The sequence below is a fragment of the Prosopis cineraria genome, unplaced genomic scaffold (genome assembly GCF_029017545.1).
Source record: "Prosopis cineraria cultivar Desert tree isolate PC_DT_omini unplaced genomic scaffold, ASM2901754v1 PC2, whole genome shotgun sequence".
In the NCBI taxonomy this organism is placed as follows: domain Eukaryota; kingdom Viridiplantae; phylum Streptophyta; class Magnoliopsida; order Fabales; family Fabaceae; genus Prosopis; species Prosopis cineraria.
In genome coordinates this window covers 44,087,747-44,113,048 of record NW_026555333.1, presented here as the reverse complement: position 1 = coordinate 44,113,048, position 25,302 = coordinate 44,087,747, and the positions used below count along the sequence as shown (strand labels likewise).

The following is a 25,302-nucleotide window of genomic DNA, read 5'->3' as shown; positions in this document are numbered from 1 at the left end:
ATGAGTTCAATTAATTTAGTTATTATTTTTTCTTAAATTTAGAAAATTTGTTTATCTTATTTTAATTTCAAATTTAAGTTTAGGAAAATTAGTTTAATTTGTTTTAAATTTAAATAAGGATAAAATATATTCATTAGAATCTAATCTATCCATTTGAAATCCTAGATTAACTAAAATTGAGTCATTTAGTTTTTCAAAAGTCTATTTAAAACAGTTAAACCATTTATATTTTAAAAAACTTGATTGAATTTATGAATTGAATTTTCTTTCTATTGTGAAACTATTTCGATTAATGTCATTTTCCATGAGATAACACATTGTGAAATTTTGAATTATTAGGAGTCATTATTGGGTTGGCTGAACTAAATAATTACATTATGACTAAAATTATAATAACATAAGTAGATTGATCATCATTTTTCTTTTTAGAAGATTATATTGAACAAAATGACGTGATTTTTTTTTTATGTAAATATGCTTTTCATTATCATGATCATTCAAACAGGAAACAATATATGCTAAGATGAAAATTATTGCCTATTCTCTTATACAAACAGGAAGCAATTTTAAAATGACCTACTAGCTAGAATGCTTCATTTAGGATGTTCTCTGATAAAGCCGTCTGTTTTAAGATTCTTTAGGTCTTACAAGAGCGTTTTTGTTACAAAGCACTTTGGCAAATTGAACATACCGCAGCACTTTTGTCACCAAGAACTCTTGTGGTTCCACCTATATATTTTAAAAAATTTTTACACATAAGCATTTCAATGCAAGGCACTCCTAAAATCTATTTAAGGTCTTTATAATTTAATTAAGTTTTTTAAATAAGTTTTTAAGTCAAGTCAGACTTTAAAAAGATTTAGATATGAGTCATAAAAAAGGTTTTATATAAACTTCATATTAGGCTTAATTAGAGCTCTAGTATACCATGGAGCCTGATGACAGGTTTGTTTGGCCAAAACTTAGCATAACTTAGCTTATTTTCACTCTTATTTATTCTCATACAAGTAATAGGTAACCTTTTTTAGCAAAGCTTACTTAAAAGTCAGAAATTAAAATTGTTGGCATAGATAATAAACAATGCTAGAATATGTAATATTTGAAAATTATACTTGCCTAGATCTAGGCATCAATTTTCATATCTATAACAATAATTTTAAACTGTTATAAGAAAATGTTTTAATAAACGATGAAAGGAGCTGGGTGATTGATAAAGGTCAAGACCCTCTCAAGGTTTCAATTTGTTTAGTATGATGCGAACTTCTGTTCCTTTTTTTGATACTAACAAAACTTTTATTTTACACACACACACACACACACACAAATATATGATTTCCAATATTGATGTTAACGCCCCTGCCCATTTAATTGAAAATGGAAAGAGATATTGATCTTTTTCGGTGGAGATCATCATTTGATTGGATTAAAAGAGATATTTCTTCTTTTTGGTTATAACAAAAAACTTGGGTGAGTTTTGTTTTTTTTTCCACATCAACAATTTTTGGTGAGTTGTTAAAAGAGATACTTCTTTTAATTTCCTGTTAAAATGGGCCCCATTTGATCTTTTAACGTCACCTCAAACTTTCTCGATGAACGTTTGAATTTTCATTCTCATATCAAAAGGTGTCACTGCCATGCATGGGTCCCAAATAGTCACGTGACGTAAAACGGAAAGAAAAGGGGAAAAAGAGAGAAATGGAAAGGAGGGGATAGAGAAAGAAGAATAAAATAAAAAAAATTAATTCTATTTATAAAAATTTAAAAATAATAAAATAATAATAATTTAAAATTAAATCTCAAATCTTAAATTTAAATCGAATCTTAAAAATATTAATATTTATAATAATAATAAAATAAATAATGACAGCTAATTTGATGGATTAATATTTTAATTTAAATATCTCATTTGAATAATTTTAATATTTTAAATTAAATTATATTATATTTTATATTACACCACCATGACATGATTTTTGTTCTTTCGACCAACAATTAATAACCATGATATGATTGAAAGAACTTTTCTTCGTCACATTTCTCGTTGGCTTTCAATGTCATTCTTTATCGTTTATCCAAAAAATGCGTGGGAAGACACACACACACACACACACTCGAGATTGAACCCTTTTTTTTTTAATCTCAATTTTTTTACTCTCTAATTATAATGATTTCAAACATATTCTCATTACTCATTTTTTTATCAGGAACATATGTGAACATATTCGAAGCATGGCTGAATATCAAATGTGAACATTTTTTTTAATAAAAATTCAAACTTTTATTCTTTACAGTATGGGAAACTAACCCTTTTTGCTATATCTAACTCCAATTCCTTATTCTCATTAATATTTATAAATTATGAATGATATAATTTATTTTAAACTGTGTGCAATATATAGGACCCATGATAAATAAATATAAAACAGTAATTTTAAAAAAATCTTAATTAAAAGCATAGACGAATTTTTAAATTAAAATTTATTTAATTTTTTATTATTGGTAGTTAAAATTGCCTCTTTTATTATCTCTTATTGGTAATCGTAATTGAAAATAATTATTTACTTGATAGAATTTAATTATGTTTTATAGTTTAATAATGATTAACATATTTATTTATTTATTTATCCTAAGAGTTTTATAATAATATAAAATGCTATCATTTCTATCACATCATTATTTTCATCTAAATACAAAGCCATCAAACCATCTTTCATTCTATTATATTTTTATACTAAACATCATTATTTTCGACTTGTTCTATTTTTATTTTTATTTTTCTTTTCTTCAATTTACCTATTGATATCCTTAAGATAGTGTTTATACTAATATATTTGGATTTGGATTTTAAATTTAAAATCTTATATTTTAAATTTTATATTTAAAATTTATGTATTTAAAATTTTCTATTCGGGTAATTTAAAAATTTTCAAAAGAAGAACGGTAATGAATTGATATTTGAAATGAAATTGACAAATTAAAAATGATGAATTTATTTTTATTTTTTTATTTAACAAGAAATAAGAAAAGATACAAAAGTCAAAAGAATATCAATAATAAAAACATAAAGAGAATAAGATGTTTAAAGTGATTATAATTTTAAATGACTAGAGTATAAAAAAATTTAAAATTATAAAAAAATTATAATTTGTAATAGATTTTGATTTGAACCAAATTCAAATTTATAATTTTTTATGTATTTAAATGAGGGATTTGGTTTAAATTAAAATTTAAATTTTTATTAATCCAAATACACCATTAGAAAAAGGACACAAAAAGGTTACCAAAACCTAATTTTTATTTGAAGACATTACTTAATTATTACTAGATTTGGTTACCAAAAACCAAATCCACATGGTAAGATTTGGTCATTACCCACGAATAAAGATTGAGAGTTCATATTTTACTATCAATATGAGAACTTTATTAATAAATATTTTTGTAAACTGAATTTGAAGGTATATCTTAATTTTTATGAGTCTGAACCCAACTCACCCAATCTTATCAATTATAAATAAAAAAGCATCAAATGGCATTTTTCCAATTCTCGTTGTTTCCCTTTTTCGACATCAACCCCCATAAAGATATTATTACCAACTCAAGGGCACTCGATCCTCTCGCTCACTATAGTGAAATGCCTATAAATACGTGAAACTTTAACCAGTTGAATTCATAGCCAGAAAGCCTTCGTCAGGATTACTTTAAGCCCTAATTTATCATAACCAAAATGAAAAGTACAGAAGATTACAGTAAGGAGAACAACTTCGCAGTGAGGGTGACGAATGAAGAGGTAGTGGCTGCTTTGTTGCCCTTACAAGAGCATTCGCTTCCACTCTCCAACCTCGACCTCCTTCTCCCTCCGGTGGACGTTGCCGTCTTCTTTTGCTACGATAAACCACCCGCCACCGCTGCGGCCGTCGTGGTGGGGGATCTGAAGAAGGGCTTGGCTAGGGTTCTGGTTTCCTTCTATGCCTTTGCCGGTGAATTGGTGGTTAACTCCATGGACAACCGGAGCTTGTCTACAATAACCAAGGAGTTGGTTTTATCGAGGCGGTGGCCGACGTTGAACTGAGATGCCTTGACTTGTACAACCCTGACGATTCCATTGAAGGCAAGCTTGTTCCCAAGAAGAAACATAGCGTCCTTGCTGTTCAGGTCACTTCTGTAATCACCATTGTTATTTCTATTTTTAACTTTTTGTCCATTAGAAAAGGGGTATACATGCACGTGCATGCAGGGATGAATCCTTGGCCCCCTCACAATTTTACTACCCTTGGGAATTTTTTTTTATTTTTTTGGTTAAAATTGTAAAAATTAGTGTTTTGGTCCCCATATTTTAAATAATTTTCAATTTTGCCCTTCTTGTACTTGTTTCTATTCGTCACTGCTGGCATGCACCTATGAGTAAAAGATAGAGAGAAGCGCATTAAAGTCTCTTACAAAACAATAAATTATCAGAAAATCTATTAATTATCACTAAATTACATTGAAAATACAATCAATTGTTAATATAATTTAATTTAATTATTAATAAATCTTGTGATAATTAATTTTTTTATGTGAGATCTGATTATATTTTTTTTTTAAAAGATATGGTGAGACCCACCTTTTTATATTTTATCTTTCTCTACAGTGAAGAGTAAGTACTTAAGCTTATGCAAGTAACGCGTGTGATTATTATAAGGATTCATCTTCAATACTCATCAGGAGATAAGCACCAGGCTCCAAATTACCTGATGAGATTTGAATCATTTGGATTTAAATTGAAGAGTCCAGATTTAAAGTTTTAAGTTGGGTAAAATAGTAAACTGACTACTACAATATATGTCCAGTAAATTTATAACACTAAATTTATTTTTTTTCTTTTGATATTCCCCTCAATTTTTAAAAACAATACAATCAATGTTAATCGTTAGTTGATAAAAAAATCACAAAAAAACTCAGAAATTATAGAAAATGAACAAAAAAAAAGATCAAAACATTTTATTGGATCTTTTCAATAATTTTTTAGATCATTTTTATTATTTTTTAATTAATTAACAGTCAAAGTTAGCGTTTTTAAAAATTAAAGAGAAACACTACCCAAAAAATGAATTTATGATCCAAGATACTCCTAGGCCTATATTTTAGGGGTCAATTTTCTCTTTTGCCCCTTTAAATTTATTTTTTGCTTTATATTTATTACAATATAAAATTAATAAATTATAATATTTTTGTAAATCTACTTATCACCAAGTGGAGCAATCTAGATTTAATTTGGATTATCCAAATTTAATATTAAATTTTTTTAAATTTTTAAAAATTGACTATTCAAATTTACTTTGGACAATATAGATTTGAAACTTTTAACTTATAGTTTTCTTAAAAATATTTTTAAAGTGAAGTTAGGATATTATCTTTATTTTTAATATTGTGTTTGTAAAAATAAAAAAATTAATATTCAATATGAATTGTCCAGAGTACATCAGTTTGATAGTTAATTTATAAAAGTTATAAAAATTTTAATATTAAATTGAAATATTTAGATTGAATATGTACTATCTAAATTAATGATAAACATATTTATTAAAAAATTATAGTTTAATTTTGCAAATTTCTATTTTCCTAAATAAAAATAATTAATTTTAATTTGAAAAGTTTAATATGGAGGATCCAAATCTCATCTAAAGATGATGAGCAATTAGACCCTTACTATAAATTATTGAAGTTTTTGTAGATATAACTCATGTTATAGTAAGATCAAACTAAGCAAAAAGCACAATATTTATTATATTTTGAATTATAGCCAATTTATTATATTTACCAATAATATACTATTCTATATTAATAATAAATCTCTTATAAATTTTTAATAATAAACTTTTTAAATATCAATATAAACTGACTACATTCTCAAATTTTCAAAAATCTGATCTATAATGTTTGGGTATAAAATATTTTTTGGCCAGTTGGCCAATTTATTCTAAATTATTATAGTATAGAGTTAAGAGGGTGGGTCCAATAATTGTTGGAACGAGATTTGAATTTTAAACTGGGCTTAAAAGGACACCTTTAATTATTAAAGGGTCATTTAGGCCTTTTATTTATTTATTTTTTAAATATTCATAGTTTTACTTATGTTACTGGCATTATTAATACTACTATTAATATTTATTGGATTAAAGTATACCTTTAATTTTTTAACTTTATACTATATTTTGGTCCTTTAATTTTATATAGTGTTTTTTCATTCCTTTTAAGTTAAACTTTTAAATGTTAACATATTAAGTTTAATTTAAAAAAATAATAATTGACACAAAAAATAATCATTCAAAACTACTGGTGTTTGGTTGGAGGACTGAAAAATAGTTTATAAAATTAAGGAACCTAATTAAAACCTAATATAAATTAGAGGACCAAAATTATAATCTAGCCTATTTATTTGTTATTATCTTTTTTACATTGAACTTTGCATTAAGTTCTGTTTTTTAAAATTTTAGATAATAAGTTGACTTATATTATGTTTATTAATATCTTTAAAATATATTTTTGACAAGAGAGTATTTTCTAACTCATATATAACTTGAAATTTCATTATTTGAATTGGAAATTTGCATATGAATTTTAATATTTCATTACTTGAAATAGGAGATAAACATAATGCTGATGCTATGCTAATGTTTAATTAGCTGTTGTTGTCTTGTTAAAATTTAGAGAAGAATTGTTTAGTTTATTTACCTTTAGACAATGATTTAATACTTTAATTTGTTTATAATTATGATTTGAATTAAAAATTTCATAAGATCTATAATTTATTTCCTGTTATTATATTTTGGGTTAAAGAACATTATGAACTTTGAAATATTACGCAAAACACACCTTGGACCCTAAACTTTTATAATGTGTAAATTCATAGAAAATTACCACCATTGTTAACTTATTCTTAATGATGTTATTGTTCACTTAATGGGGTCCAGTCAAAATGTTAATATGGTAGTCTCTTACCAATGTATCATTTGTTAATGAGTATTATATATTCTAAACTATTATGCAAGTAGCATCTTAGACTTTGAACTTAAAAATTCAGAGCAAATTATCCTCCCGTTTATGTGTAAAATGTTGACTGTTACATAAACCAAATTAGCTTCAGCATGGTCGGTTGCAACGAATGCATTGTTAATTGTGGCTAATGACCCAAAATTTTCTGAAATGGCTTTTTGCCCCTTTTCAATGTTTTCCAATCAATTGACATATAATCCTTCGGCATACTTTATAACACTAATTTAATCTCATTTTGAATAATATTTATTTATTTAATACTAAAAACTTGAGATTTCATTTGAAAAGAAATTTAAATATTAGATGATTTTAATTAATCTGTTAATTTGGGTTTAAAATTCTCTAATACTTAAACTTCTTTTCAAGTAGAATTCTAAGTTTTCACCATTGAATAACTAAATATTATGTAAAATAAGATTAAATCAGAGCTATAGAATATATGAAGGTATAAGATATTAATCATTTGAAAAACACTGCAAAAAAGGGCAAAAAATGTCATTTCACAAAAAAGTGGCCAACGATGTGTTCACCATAATGGACCACGTTGAGGCTAATTTAATTTACATAATAATCAACGTTCTACGCATAAACAATGAGAATAATTTGCTTTGAATTTCAAAGTTTAGGATTTAGGATGGCTCAATAATTAAGAGTCTGTAATTCTTATTAACAAATGATATATTAATAAAGAATGCCACATTAGCATATTGATTGGGCCCCACTAAGTGAACAATGATGACGTTAAGTATAAGTTAACAGCGGAAGGTAATTTGTTATGAATTTAGAAGTTTAGGATCTCTTTTATACATTTTAAAAGTTCAGGGTCTAAAACATTATTTACATAATACTTTAGAGTTTATAATGCTCATTAACCCTTACTTTTTTAACCAAATATTTCCTGTGATTATTTAAAAAATATTGAAAATATAAAAAGTTTTGAGGTCGGCAAAGTTAGCTCTAAGCCCATACAAAGTTAAGGGCCAAGCAGGAAACGGATCTAGAAGTTTATGCATGGGGGAAAATTTCAAATTTTATAAAACATGAGCCACTAAAAATAGTTTTACCATTTTTTACAAGAAAAATTAATACTCCCTCCGTTCCAAATTATAAGACATTTTTAGATAAAATCTCACATATTAATAAACTTTATTAAATACATCTAATAATTTTATCTTTTCAAAATAAAAATATAAACTTTCCACAATACCCATCATTTAATATAATGAAAAGAGAAGTAATGGAAATTAATTATAGAAAGAAAAAAATAATATTAAAATTAGAGCATTTAATGAAATTTTAATATATTCAAAATATTATATATTTTAAAATAATTTTTTTAAAAGTGTCTTATAATTTAAGATTAAAGGAGTATAAAAGAAGTTAAAAAATACAGGGGTAAGCACCCCCAGATATCCCCTTAAACTAATATTTCAAACCAAACAAGCCAAATCAAATTTAATAACCTAAGCAAAATCGAACCGAAGTTTTACGGTTTAGTTTGGTTTGATATTTTTGGTTATTGGACCGTTTTTTCTCAAAAAGAAATTATCAAGAGCCGAAGGATCCAAATTTCAGACTGGTAAAGAGGACAGCCAAAAGATAGAAATAAAGAGCATTGGCACGAAAGAAATTCTTAAGCATGCATTGGAATCACTGGAATCCTGCAAAAGCAGTAGAAATGAACATAGTTCGACGGACTAAGAGGAGGAGAAGGAGACGACTCGAGACTCGACCAACAAAGCTCGACGGGAAGAAGAAATGAAGAACTGGCTGAGACGAAGGCAGAAATCGCAAAAGAAGGGGCGGCTCCTTGCTTGGACGAAGTAAAAGAGGAATGAGTGATGAAGAAGCATTGGGGGCGCCGCAATGCAATGAAACTTGACTGTTGGGAGTGTAACGTAAGCCAATGAGAATACCAAATGGGCCAAATGGGTTGGGCTAAGTTTCTTTATTTTATTATCTCTCCTTCACTGCTTAATTTCAAAAATAAAAATAATTGTTATAGATAATTATTATTTTATTTTGATTAATTCAGCCTGTATGTTTTCTTCCTCTTCAGACCGAAGCAGACAATACAAACTGATTTTTTTATAAAAAAATTGAATCGACCATTTAAATTAAATAAATCAAATTTAATTTAATTCGGTTTGATTTTGCATACCGCTAGCCTCTGGACCTGTATTAGTTCGACTTGTGATGTAATTTTCTTCTTCTTTTTTTTTCCCCAGGTTTAACTTGTCCTTTTTAATAAAAAAAGTTAAATCATTAATTTTAATTATCAATCATATATCAAAACTACATATGTTCTGCTTCTGCAGGTGACATTTCTCAAGTGTGGTGGTTTAGTGGTGGCATGCACTTTCGATCACCGCATTGCAGATGCCTACTCAGCCAACTTGTTCCTCGTCACATGGGCTCAGCTGGCCCAGCCCACGAAGCCCACAATCACTTCTCTATCATCACAACCATGTTTCCGACGATCTCTGCTCAGCCCTCGGCGTCCCGGTTGTTTCCACCGTTCCATCACCGACATGTACGTGGCCTCCTCCAACCTGCCTCCTCCGAAGATACCTGAACCTGGATCCGCATCAGACCGTCTCATTAGTCGGATCTACTACATCACTGCACACGATCTCAACCGCATTCAGTCACTTGCAAACGCAAACATCAATGGGATGATGAAGCGAACCAAGCTCGAGTCTTTCAGTGCGTTCTTGTGGAAGATAATTGCCGCAAGTGCCGAGGGCAAAAGGGTCATTGCGAGAATGGGAATTGTCGTTGATGGAAGAAAAAGACTAAGCAATGACCAGGTCGACAAAGAGAAAGCATCACTTTTAAATTCCTATATTGGCAACATAATTTCGATACCATACGGCGAGAAAACGGTGGAGGAGCTGTCCGAGAAGTCGTTGAGTTGGGTGGCAGATGAAGTTCATCAGTTTTTAGAGGCGGCGACAACGGAGGAGCATTTCTTGGGCCTTGTAGATTGGGTAGAGGCACACCGCCCTGGTGCGGGGGTGGCGAGGATATATTGCGGCGGAGACGGAGGAGAAGAAGAACATGATGGACCAGCTTTCGTAGTATCGTCGGGGCAGAGGTTCCCGGAAGCGAAGGTGGATTTCGGGTGGGGAAGGCCGGTGTTCGGGTCGTACCATTTTCCGTGGGGTGGAGTCGCCGGCTATGTAATGCCGATGCCGAGCCCGGCAGAGAATGGCGACTGGGTGGTGTACATGCACCTTCGGAAGAGACAGTTGGAGAAGATAGAGTGTGACGCTGCTAATGTGTTTAAGCCCTTAACTTGGGATTACCTTAATTAATCTTTGATGAACCTGTCGTAATAAGTTCAGTTTGTTGGTTGTGATCGTGATTAATGTACCTGCAATCTTAGGGAAAAGCCTTTGTTGACTTAAACAAGTCAAATGAGACATGAATGCATCTTACCATGGATCCTTGATCATGCATTTGCATGAAATTAAAAACTGAAAACTGGATATATTTCAGCTGGGAGGAGAGATGATAACGCTTAACTTTTTATTATTTAAATATTATTAAAATATGTGGAGAAATATGGAAGGAACAAAATAAAGTTATGCAAAAAGAAAAAGTAAAATAAAGTTAAAAATGCTAATAATATAAAATATGTGTGTGTATAGAAAGATGTAGAGAATTACTAAGAAAAAATTGCATGAAAATTACTTCCTTCATTTAAAAATATATATAAAATATTTTTAACCGAATCTCATTTTTTAATAAAATAATTATTTACTTTTCAATCAATCATATCTTTTTATATTTACCCCTATTAAACACTGTATAATAAATATAAGTTATTATCAATAGGGACACTTTTTAAAAAAAAAGACAATGATTACACCTTAAAAGACTAAAAATATTTTATATTTTTTAACGTATGAGTATGTTAGAAGGAACATTAAAAACATATAATCAAAAGTACATCATTGTTTAGTAGATAATTATATATATATATATATATATAATTTTTTTCCAACACATAATTATATTATTTGTCATTTATAAATGTTGTGATGTTTTTTTGAAAAAAAAAAAATTAAACTACGCGTGTATATGGCGATGCTTAATGAAGATTGAATTTACAGATAAAAATTTCCCTTTTACTCAAAAAAATTTACAGATAAAAATAATAATAACTGGAGCAAGTTGTATCCAAAATGTTTGGTGATGTGCCCTATCATTCTAAGAGAACGGGAGAAATTATACATCGGCACCACTGACAACATCTCTGGCCAACGGGATAGAGCACGCTCCTTTTTTCTCCATTTTTTCCATTTTCTTCCTTCATTAATTCTACCATTAAAAAAATTATTTAATAAAATAATATGAACGAGAAAGATTGGAAAAGTGGAGGAAAAAAAAGAAAAAAAAAGAGAAAAGCAGAGTCCTTCTTTCCCTTACGAACAAGTCTTAGCGTCACCCCTGGTGGGGACCGATAGCAACATTAAAATGTATAAAAATTACATAAAGCTCAAATGCTCAATAAATATATATACAAAAAAGTTAACAAATTATTATTTCAAATTAAAATTAAAAATATTAAGATTGAAGAGTAAAGATGTTCCAAAACTTTTTTATGAATGACTTGTGATACTTTAAATTTTTTTTAAATGATATCACCGAATAACTTTTAAAAAAAGGGTAATTTTTTGTTGTTAGTATTGACCATTAGTTGATTTTGATCGCCAAGTTGGCAGCCACCTAGGATTATAAAAAACTGGAGTGAAAGTTCTTATTCCAACCTTATTCATGCAGAATTACTATGACATTATTCTCCATTATCACTAGCTTGATGATGATGATGATGGAGATGATGAAGAGCCAATAATTTGGGTGTGCCGAGTTTATCGGGGTTAGGTTCAATTTGAATCAGGCTTATTCAAATCGGGTTTAAAATATCTTATCCCTTTTAAAAAGCCCTTATAGCTAAGCTCGGCCTTAATACTCGAAACATTTTAAAAATATTTTTTCTTTATTTTTTGAACCAATTTTAATCTTTAAATATTTTATTAAGCATAAAATATTATTTTAATTTTAAAAGAATAAAATAAAAAATAACTTATCAACTTTAAGTAGTTCTGTTACTATTTTGTTGTATTATATGTGATTTATTCATGAATATTTCATTTACTTGTAAATTAATGTATTAGTTATTTAAATATTGTTCTTATCATGGTCATATATAAATATTTTATATATTTTAATTAAATTAAATTATTTTAATTATGATCAATTTGATCTCAATTCAATTATGGTTAGACTACTAACTTAAAATTATTGCCCTAATTAGCTTACAATTTTTAATAACTTTTAGATAAATTGTACTTTTTATTTTTAAGAATATGAAAAAAGTCGCCATTATTATATTATATAAAATAAAATTATTTAATTATGAGTAAAATATTATTTTTTGGAATTATTTTTTCTTTAACCTTTTATGTTGTTTAACCTTTATATGTAAGGAGTTTTTACTATAGTTTATTCTTAATTTTTAACCAAATTTAGTATAGATGATAATCAAATAGTTATCTAAAAATATTATTCTATTTATTAAATTTATTTAATAGTAGAGTAAGAAAATTGTACATGCGTGAATTTTATTTTTAAAATTATTTTTTATTTTTATTTGTACTCTAAAATTAATTATCTTATTTTATAAAAATATAAATATATTTTTTTGGATACGTAAATGATGTATAGGACTCAAAAAGAAAATTAAAAAAATTGGGTCCTAAAATATAAAAATTAATATTAAAATATATTTTAAATATTATTTTAAAATGTTTTATTGATTAAAATAATGAAAATATGAACATATAAATATTTTTAATTTTTATAAAAAAAATCATAGTAATGCACTTAAATATATAATATTTTAATATAAAATGACATAAAATTTAAATAATTAATTAGTATTTATTATATTTTATATTTTTTTAAATTTATTTTTTATTTAGGTATTTGGGTCAAGTTCGAACTTGGGCTTGGTCTGAATTTTTTTAAACTTATTCAGGCCGCTTGAATAAGTTCAAACATTAAAAAATTAATATTTTTTTGGGGTTTGACTTTAAATTTTTTAGAAGGGTTCGAACTAGTCCGATGAGTTTAGCCTAAATTATCAACTCTAATGATGAAGTTCGACTTGTGGATTCACATTCCTTTTTTTAAATTAAAACTATAGTAGTTTGTCTTAGTTGACTTTTATACTTCATTTTAAGTAAATAAAATGAGTGTTTAATAACTGAAAAGACTATAATTTCATTGTATTTTGTTTACTTTATTTTTATTGCTATAGGACTAATTCCTATAATTTTTTCCATTTAAATCGTTGGTCTCTCTATTTTACAATATGCCATGAGGGATAACATTGTGATATTAATGGTGTTAAATTATTTGATGTATAATTAATAATATTAAATTTTATGTTCAATGTCAAAATAAGAAAGAAAGAGATAGAGTAATTACAAAATATAAAGTAACAATGCCCGACTACATGAAAATAAAATAAATCCCAACGTCAACATTAACAAAAAAAAAAAACAATCAATTGCTTCAAAATAATAACAAAAAAAAAACAAAGTATTTTAGTATGACAAACAAACTAAAATAAAGGTGACAAAACGAGTTTGAAGTCTGTAAAAATGAAGGAAATAAAATCAAACCTTCATATAACGTGTAGTGAAATGATGTTAGTTACACATCAAATAATTTAATATTGTTAGTTTTATATCATCATTCCTATGGATATATTTAAAAATAAAAGGATTAATATGTAAGTGGAAAAAAGTATAGAAATCTGGAGAAAAAAAAATGTATGGGCATAAATAACAAAACATGATAAAATGACAGGAATCAATAGTTATATTTTCTTATAATAATATATAAGTATATATGTCCATGCTTTTATTATAGCTCAGTCTCTTGTCTTATCATATCCATCTCTCAAACATAATACATCTTCCCTTCCAAGGTCAATGAGTGTTTAATGATCTCTCATTAATTCTTGCTTCACTTGTCACCCATCGCATGAATGATTTATTGATGAGTTTGGTGTGATTAATTGTTCAATTTGTATTTTGGATTTAAACTCTCGCATTTTAAACATCATATTTAAAATTTATGTATTTGGACTAGAGTGATCATTGATATTTCAAATAACAAAGGTGTATGTGAGATTTGAAATTTTTAAAGAATTATAATAAAATATAAATTTGAATTTTGATCAAATCTAAATTAATTATTATGGATTCAAATATTAAATTTAATTCAATTCCCAATCGTGGTAAGTTACAAGTTAATTTCAACTAATTTTCACTCGTGTTAAGTAACTTAATGACCTTTAAACTAAATTACATATTCTTTCCCGTTTTATCATTATTTAATAAGGTATATTGATTATAAAATATTATTAATTACATATCTTAGTTAAGGGGATTTTTAGAAAAACCTAATAAATTTACTTCTTCCCATTCTAATTATAAGCAGTGATGGAGCAAGAAAAATTAGATAGTGGGGGTAAATTTCTTACACAAGATAAATGTTAATTATTTTTTAAAAGATTTAAAATTAAAGAAATTTATTTTTTAAATGATTTCTCCTTGCGTTTATTTAAGATTATAAAATATAGATAAAATTTGAGTTAAATAATTTTTTTAGGGGATAAGAGAGACCTTTTGAGGAGAAAAGTGAAAATTTCTTTTTGGGATAGGGGCAATTGAATTTTTTTAAGGGGGAAAATTGAAAGATTTTGGTTATTATATGTAATTTTTTTTTTAATCTTGTGGGGGCAATTGCCCCTATAAGCCATAACGTAGATAAATTCCTGATTATAAGACAAAGTTTCAAAACTCTATTTGGTTCTAAATATAAGGCAAAGATATAATGTTAATTTTTTTTTTCTCCAAATATTGCTCCTCTTTAATTGTACCGAGTTGTTAGGCAAAATTTTAATTCCTATACACGCTTTATTGTGATCCTTGTTCATTGGTTTTAATGAAGAGCAAATTGAAAAGTCTATTATTTTCTTTTTAAATTAAGAATATTAACTAGTATCAATTTTTAAGAACCTTGAAGTTAGTTAATAACTTTGTCCAATATTAATAACCGGAGAGAATACACTTTGAAACACAACAAATATTTTATATTTTTAAACATAGTATTTCAAAAACTGTATTTTATAATTTTAAAGGGAGGGAGTATATACTTAATTCATATATAAAATATAGGAACTTTCACCCCAAAAAAAATATAGGAACTTGGACTCTTCTCGTTCCATTTTATTATTGATTTTTTTTTTTTGGTTGGACCATCGTCTTGTACTGTTCTTGATTGTACTTATCCATCTAACCAATCTGCCTTTGTCATGCACCACTCATTATTCTCGCCGTCTTAAAAACGAAAAAACAAAACAAAACATACAAACACATCAAGAAGGTGAGGGTTAAGCAGTAATTCAAAGGAGACAAGTCAATAATTGATATGCTGACCAAACAGTCAAAAAAATCTTACCTGTTAAACCTAGAAGTAAAATAAGATGAGGTAGCTAATGAATTGAGCTACAAAATGATTTATTGTGATATATGTTATTTCATTGCAAACTTTTTATACATCTTTCGTCCAAATATTATTATCCTATAAATTTACATAGACAGTGTTTGCTATACCTATAAAACTTGGGAGTCTTGCAGTTAAAGATAAAGCCCAAGATTCAAACAAACCCAATCATAAACGGCAAAAGCCCAAGATCTTGATCCAAGAGACCTAAGTTTATTATCTTAGAAGCTACTAGAATGTGTTAGTTGTAGATGTTTTGTTTCTTGTGCTTATCTCATACAGGGGACACATAAGATAGTACCTCTGCACCTTTTTTCATTATTTGCACATTAGTGCGTTTGCGCAATAAGGCTGTACAAGGTCTATATATGTAACCGTTAAACCAATCATGAGCAATAACAAAAAACGAGCCTTTCTGCCATATTCTCAAGTCTATCATTTATGCATTTTGGTATTAGAGTGATGGCCACTTCCAACTCACCCTCCGTCACAACCTCCACCTCTCGTACTAACAAAGCTAGCACCATTCCCATCTCTTGTCTCTTTCCAAAAACACCCTCCATTATGCCGTCAAGCTCTCAGGCCATATCTATCAAGCTGTTAGACAAAGATAACTATCTTCTTTGGCAGACAATTGTGCTCCCTCTCATTTGTGGATACTCACTAGAAGGTCACATCATAGGGAGAAAGATGTGTCCTTTTGAATATATGTTCTAATATGATGAGTTAAAAATCAACCCAACTTTCCAAGAATGGCAAGCTTGTGATCAGATGTTGATGGGATGGCTCTACAACTCAATGACTCTAGCAATTTCTTCACAACTCACCAATTGCAAGAATGCATTTAAACTTTAGCAAGCTGCTAAAGACCTGGTTGCAGCAAGTCTTGGATCCCGTGTTCTGCTACTCAAGATGGAGTTGCAACAAACTTGCAAATGGACTACCAAAATGAGCGACTACTTGGCAAAAATGAAGAGCATTTCAGATAATCTATTTTTAATAGCAGTCCTATTTCTAACTCTGACCTCATAGTTCAAGTTCTTGTAAGTTTTGATCATGATTATAACCCTGTTGTCATTCATCTTGCTGATAAGAAAGACCTCACATGGGTTGAACTTCAAGCTGTTTTATTTTCATTTGAAAGTTGCATGAAGTAGTTGAATCTTACTTCTATTCAAATGAACGCTCTTACTTTAAACTCGTCTACTCCAGTGGCACACTATACTCAAGGAAGAGGAATGTTTCATGGAAACTGGAGAGGTGGATAGACATGTGGAGCAAGAGGTTTTAGAGGTCGAGGATGAGTAGGAAGAGCTAACAATAATGCATGTATTGTGTGTCAAATCTGTAAGCACCTTAGTCATATTGCTATTGATTACTATTATCTCTCTCAAACCGCCAATAGAAACACTAATGCTACTCAAATAGGAGGAAATACTCCTCCTCCTCATAGCGACATCCAACACAGTAGCAGATCAGGCTTGGTATCTTGACAGTGGTGCAAGCCATCATGTGACAAATGATGCTAACACTAGTGCACTAGCAGTGGGTTAATCCAGGTAAACTTGTGTTATATGTTGGTAATGGTCAATTGATTCCCATTAAAGGCATTAGCAATAATAATCTGACATGTTTGGATGGCAAAAAGATATATTTAAAAGATGCTTTATAAGCTCCACATATCATAGAGAACTTAACCAGTGTTGCAAAACTTTTGGAGGACAATGATTGGATTGTGAGTTTTGACTCTAAGGTTTGCTATATGAAGGACAAGAAGAAAAGAATGGTGCTACTGCAAGAAACAAATGATAATGGTCTTTTTCGGTTGGATATTAATAAAGGAGCTTGGACTACTAGAGTTCATATTACTAGCTTAGGAAATAGCATTCAATCTTGTAATGAACTTATGAAGTGGCATATCCAATTAAGATACCCTTCATTTGCAATTTTGTCTAAAGTATTACATGATTGTAATGTTGACATTAATAATACTACACCTGTGTTTTGTCAAGCTTGCCAATATGGGAAATCTCATAAACTGCCATTTACTAATTCTACTTCAAGAGCTTTGTTTCCTTTGGAATTGATATATTCTAACATCTGGGGACTTGCACCAATGAGTTCAACCACTGGTTTCAATTACTATGTGCATTTCATTAATTATTTTAGCAAATATACCTGGATATATCCACTGAGAAGTAAAGTTGAAGTAAAATCTATCTTTATTCAATTTAAGAATCTTGTTGAGAATCAATTAGATAGAAAGATAAAGCAATTTCAATGTGATGGAAGAGAGTATAAAGCCTTGCAAGAGATTTTCATTGCTTTAGGAATACATTATAGAATGTCTTGTCTTTACACATTTGTACAAAATGGCAGAACTGAAAGAAAGCTTAGACATATTACTAAATGGGATTATCTATGTTGTCACAAGAAAGCATGTCATTGTATTATTGGTGGGAAGCTTTCCAAACTATTATATTTATTATTAATTCCCTTCCCACTAATGTTCTTGCAGGTGAAAGTCCTTACAAGGTGATGTTTGAAAAGCAACTAGATTACAAAAATTTAAAGACCTTTGGCTGTGCATGCTATCCCTATCTTCGAGCTTATAATCAACATAAGCTTGCTTTTCATTCAACAAAGTGTGTGTTCATTGGATATAGTGGACATTATAAAGGATTCAAATGCCTTAACTCTAATGGTAAGATTTTTATATCGCGCCATGTGGTTTTTAATGAAGATGAGTATCCTTTTTGTTCTGGTTTTCTACACAGAACACAGGAATCTACTGTCATACGTCAAGAATAGACTCTTTTCTAATATATATGTAGCAATTTCCTCAACACAGTGTTGCACCATAAAATTCATCTTTAAACTATTTCAGCAACAGTAGTACTTTAAATGAAAAAAAAATCATCAACATCACTTCCATAAGATGAATCCAATCCTGACTTCCATATGACTACCTCACCTGAAAATACTGATCATCAATTGGCATCAAACAATAAAACTGATATTAGAGAACATACTGTCATGAACTAAGATAACACAGTAATAAACACACATCAGATGGTAACTAGATCAAAAAGTGGCATCTTTAAGTCCAAATATCCCTTCATTGGCATTGTCTCTACAACCTCTAATGTAATTCCAGAACCTACAAGTGTGACAGAAGTTTTGTCAATACCACAATGGAGAGAAGCTATGAATAAGGAGTATGATTTATTGGTAATGAATCACACTTTGGATCTTGTACCTTATATAAATCAAAAAGTCGTTGATTGAAAATGGATTTTTAAAACCAAGTTTCTTATTGATGGTGCAATAGCTAAATATAAAGCTCGATTAGTTACAAAGGAATTTCAACAAGATGCAAGGGTTAATTTTGGAGCTACCTGCAGTCCAATTGCTAAACTTACAACAATCAAAGTTATTATATCCTTATATATAACTCTTCACTGGCCATTAAAGCAATTGGACATTAATAATGCATTTTTAAATGGATTCTTGCATAAGGATGTTTTTATAACATAGCTAGCTAGTTTTAAAGATGCTACTCAACCTCATTATATATGCAAACTTCAAAAAGCCTTATATGGCTTGAGACAAGCATCACGTGCTTGGTTTGAGAGACTTCATGGAGTATTAACTAGTTAGGGTTTTTATAACACCAAGAGTGACAACTCTCTTTTTGTCCTGAGAGCTTCAACACACATCATCATCATCCTTATATATGTGGACGATATCTTGATAATTGGTAGCAACATCGATGAAGTTCAAAATGTTATCAAAAATTTCTGTGATATGTTTGCATTGAAGGACCTTAGTGATCTTCATTATTTTTTAGGCTTTGAAATTATTCGAGATAATTTTAGCATTTTCATTCACTGAGGAAAATATCTTAAAGATTTGTTGAAAAGGTACAAAATGCTATATGCTGCTCCTTATAATACACTTATGGCCAGTGGCAAAATTATAGGAGCTGATAAAGGCATTTTACTTGAAGATATCACTACCTATAGAAGTGCACTTGGTGATTTACAATATCTTACCAATACTCGGCCAAACATTTCTTTCACAGTTAATCACTTGAGTCAATACCTTAACAAGCCTATATCAGTTCACTAGAAAGGAATCAAACGTATATTTAGATATCTTAAAGGCACAGCTTGTACAGGTATATTTATTGTTCCTTCCACAAGCCTATGTATAAATGCATATTCTAATGCAAATTGGGTTGCATGTCTAACTAATAGAAGATCTGTGACTAGATATTGTGTGTATCTTGGCAATTCATTAGTCTCTTGATTTCAAAAAAACAAAGTGTTGTAGCTCATTCAAGCACTGAATCGGAGTATAGAACTCTGGCAAACATACTGAACTTGCGTGGCTTAATTCCTTGTTATTTGAGTTATGGATTCCTAAGCACATTGAGATTGCATTCATTATGTTTGTGATCAAGTTCTCGCAAGACAACTGAAGGTTAATTATGTTCCATCAAATGATCAAAATGCCGATTTATTCACTAAGCGCCTCTATCATTCTCCTTTCATCTATTTGAGAAGCAAATTTGGGGTCATTGATATACCCTCTCATTTGACGGGGAGAGTTAAAGATAAAGCCCAAGATTCAAACAAGCCTAATGATAAACGATAGAAGCCCAAGATCTTGATCCAAGAGACATAAGTTTATTATCTCAGAAGCTACTAGAATGCATTAGCCATAGATATTTTGTTTCTTGTGCTTATCTCATATAGGGAACACGTAAGACAGTACCTTTGCACCTTTTTTCATTATTTGCACATTAGTGCGTTTGTGCAATAAGGCTGTATAGGGTCTATATATGTAACCATTAAACCAATCATGAGCAATAACAGAAAACGAGCCTTTCTGCCATATTCTCAAATCTGTCATTTCTGCATTTCTTACCACTACACAGCAGCCTTATGGAGACTTCAAGAATATATTTGACATATTTATTTAATATGATTACATATCTTAGGATTTGAACTCAAAACCTCCTTGACCAATTGAACTAAATGTTACTCAATACTAGGCAATATATACTATTATCAGTGCATGAGAGGAAATTGACATGAACATGTTCATGTGAACCTTTGTAGTACCTAACTAGATTCTAAGTCCCGTGCAACTTTTTTAAAATCACATTTTAATTAGAACAATAATAAAACCAACATTTAAACTAGTTAGTGGACAATCTCTGCATAGTTTTTTTTTTTGGCCAATAGATCTCTGTATAGTTCTAACTTCTAATGCCATACCAAAATGCACATAATGCAAAATAAAAAAGTTGTGTTCCTTAAATTTTGCCTCTACTCTTAAAAATAATAACTATATTAGATAATAACGTGCTCTACTAAAAAAGACACCATGCCATGTTAGGATACACCCACTTCGAACCTTCCTATAGAGTGTGTGATACATAAAACCTACTATGGTGTTGCAAATTAGAAGTTTGACGTCTTCATTGCTGTGTCATTTGGTTTTGGGTATAGAAAGTTAACTGTAACTATACGAGAGTGATACTATATAACCCTCCACATATTGGATCTCAAAATATCCAACTGCACAGACACATGTGTAGACCAATTTAGACTTCTTCGCATAAATAATTAATATGTTAAAATTTGATTATTAATCAATTATTCCAGCTTCTCCTGATCTTCTTTTGTAATAAGTATGTTATATTTGACTCATTATAGGCCATTAGTAGTCTGTTGAAAAAGATCTTATAGAAACATAATCTCAATATTAATTAATTATTATACCAGATTCACCTCATTTTCTTTTACAGTATCGTTTTTATATTTTACTAATTATAGGCCATTGGTAAGATGGAAAACCTCTTTCAGAAAACAAACTCAGGATTGATACTAACTAACTTCAGTGCAAACTAATTTCTACATTGAATTAGAATCCAAGTTACTCAACTTTGATTAATTGTTGGTTTCTACCATTTTTTAACTTTATTTTTTATCTGTTGGTTATTGCTTATGTGTGCTAATGAAGCAAAATTTTCAAGCAATTCTTTAGTTAAGCGTACTATATCAAATGCGATTACATGTTAAGTATAATAATGTAGACTTGCTGCATGCTATGTATCATATTTGCTTTGCAACACATTGCACAATCTTTTTGGGTGATACAAAATTGACACTGAAATAAATAGGTTCAGTTTCAGTGTTCATCAACTAATGAGCAACAATCTGGACCGTCTAGATTTACCAGTTTTATTTTTATATTTTATTATATATTTATTAAAATATAAAATATAAAATTTTAATAAATCTACTTTATCATCAATCTGGACAATACAGATCTAATCTAGATGATCTAATTTAATATTAATTTTTTTATTTTCATAAATTAAATATTCATATATAATCTAGACAGACTATGTCTACAATACATCTGAATAATCAACTTATAAAAATTTTAAAAAATTAATATTGAATTGAACCCTTCAGATTAAATTTGTATTTTCTAGATTGATGATAAAGTGGATTTATTAAAATTTTATAATTTCCTATAATAAATATAAAAAATAAAAATAAATTTTATAAAATCTGAACTGTTTAAATTAAAAATTTAGACGGTCCAAATGTTCATCTGACGAGGACCAAAACCAAATTCGAAAGAAACTGTGTGGTAGCTTGCGGCAGGCTCCTATTGCAGATGTTGTTTGCTTTAATTGAAGTTTGACTTTCTAGTTTCTTGCTCATTTAGCTTCCTCTGTTGGCTTTTAGGTAATGTGCGGCATGTATCACTGCCTACAACACAACATTTTTATTGATTTGTTTATTGGGATCTATATAAATAAAATTCATGTGGTTCTCCAAACTCCAGCTAGCGACTTCTATGACATGTAACATGAGTAAGTTATCGAAGCAATGTATGACCCCTGAATTATGCTTGGTTAGAGGCAGTGTATTATTGGAACAAATATTTGTTGGAATATTTATAAATATTATAAATTTGTATTAATTAATTAAGCTTAAATAGATTGATTTTTATGATCTTCTATGAAATCTGATATGTGTATCATACAAGTAAACCCAATGGCAGAGACCCAACCTACAGCCCTACAACTATCAGTTAATCCATATCTCTTAACTGATTGAGTTAAAAATAATGTGAGAATTAATTAATTAATTAATCAATTAATTATTTATTCAGGTGGATATTTGATGTGATTTATAAATGTGATTAGTCAATAATTAATACATATGACTCTTTTCCATCTTCTCCATTATCTTTGCACTCACTAAAAAATTATGGGGGTTTAGTAGGTTATGTGTCTGCTTATACTCGAGGTAATCAAGCATCACAATCAATCATGAATTCTTCAAGTACACATATTATTTTACTTAAATCTTATTTGATTTATATGAATTGAGGTACTAACACTAACACGTGACATCAGAGCTTGGTTGCAAATATTAAATTTGCAGTATCTTAATTTAATGTGATTAAGTGAATAAAAAAATTCTTTTAATCTTGTCTAAGTTGACTTAAAGTTCTCCTTTTCTTTTATTGATGAATGTGAGAATTTTGGTTTGAATCATGATACATTGGGAAGAAACCTTGTAGCATGAATCCAATACTTGGATCTTTTTTCTTTCTTTCTTTTGTTTTTGACTTCACCATTGCCATCAGAGTTCGCCAGAACCTTCTTCGTTGTGAGTCTATGCCATTGGAGAAAGGTTGTCATCAGATGTTATCATGTTCTTCACTGCGGCGTTAGTGGAGAAAGACTGCTGTGGTGTCATTGTTGGGAGTTGGTATCATCAAGGTCCACAGCATCATGGCCATCTACTGCTCTTGGGAGGACGACAATAACTACTCTGATGTCATCCTTCGCATCTAGGTCAAAATGTAATTTATAGATTTGGCCTTTGGTTCACGCTGCAGGAGAAGGTGTTGAAGCCGTGGTCGTGCGTTGCTCACCATGGTCACTGGCTTGTCTTCATTGGTTCACAATGATGTCTAGTGTCTCGCTCTGATGGCTTATGTGTTTTGTGGTCACAAGAGACCCAGAAACTGGGTCCTAAGGATTCTGCTTCATGGTGCCCAATTAAAAAAAATTCTATAAATTACGTGTTGACCCAGATTAAAATTACTTCATTGCCCATAATTTAAAAAATTTACATCTTGACCCCAATAAATTTTTAGAAATTATCTTTTGGTCCCTTAAAATCCAGAATTGCATTCTGCACCTAAATCTCTTCTAGAATTACCAATTTGCCCCTCGATGCCTTTCAAAATTTTACTTAAGTTTCAAGTTTGTTCTCTAATTCCTAAAAGAATCAAAGGACTTTTGAAATTATTTTATTTTGTCTTAAGGCTATAAAGCTTGTAATTTTGTGAATTATTGATAACGCTTAAGATCTTGTAATATTGGTAATGGACCTGCCCCATAGGTGTGACATTATTAATGTGATTTTAATGGTTGACTTTGAGAATAGGCAAATAACACTTTTGATGTATTAGATATTTATTATATCCCATAGGTATGAAAATATTTAATACATTTTTTAGGTATACACTTTTGTGTGAGCCAAATCTGTGTGGTATGAGAGCTTTTTTAGTACATGATAATAGTTGCATAACTGAAATTCGTTTGTTGGAAATTCTGTGTTATAATTATGTTAAGCACACATAATTATTATTTCCCATATTCTATTTTGTGATTTTCAGTTTCTGTGTTTTGAGCAATTATCTTTTGTTAAGGCCCTTTATGGGATTTCTTGGTGCATGATAATAGTTGCATGATTGAAATTCACTTGTTGGAAATTCTGTATTATAATTATTTTTTGCATGCATAATTATTATTTCTCATATCCTATTTTGTGATTTTAGTTTCTGTTTTGAGCAACTATTTTTTGTAAATGCTCTTTATGGAACTTATTATGATCATTTATGAGAGTCTTTAAATATGTACCTTACCACTTTAAGAATTAATTGGCTCTAAGAGAAACTAGTACAAAATATAATTTTAACTATATATTTTTTGCCACAGTTTATAGGAAAACTGTGGTAAAATAAGTTATAGTGGCAAAAATATAAATAAGGTAAAAAATATAAGATTTATGACCATAGACATACAATCCATCTGTCACCGTAAATGATTTGACAAGCCATTAAACAAATAACATAATTAAAATAAATCATTAATTCAAATTTTAAATTTAAATTATTAAGAAATACAAAGTTATATGAAATATAAATATAAATATATATATATATATATATTCAACGTGTCTCAATTTAGAATTCAGACATATAACTTTTAGTTATTTTTAAAACTAAAATTATTTTATAAATATTTTATTATAAATATATATATAAATTTAATTTTTTTGATTTCAAGCATAATAAATGTGCCTGAAATTAGAAACCTATAGCGACAGGCCTTCTTAACGCCTGTTGCCATAAGTATGTCTGATTTCAGGCATATTTATTATACCTGCAATTGGGCAAACTTACAGGGACAGGCGTGCTAAATGCCTGTCAACGTATGTCCAATTCAGACATTAAATATGCCTGAATTTCATAAAAAATAATAATTAATTAATAATTAAAAGTTTTACATAAATTTTTTTAATTTCCTAAATTTTTAATATGTCTAAATCTAGACATATTAAATATGTTTGACTT

The 25,302-nt window shown here is 29.1% G+C and overlaps 1 pseudogene; it reads left to right on the top strand.

The window, feature by feature from the left end:
- The first annotated feature begins 3,724 nt into the window (after window positions 1-3,724).
- LOC129302798 (coniferyl alcohol acyltransferase-like) lies at window positions 3,725-10,352 on the top strand (annotated as a pseudogene).
- Window positions 10,353-25,302: the final 14,950 nt, after the last annotated feature.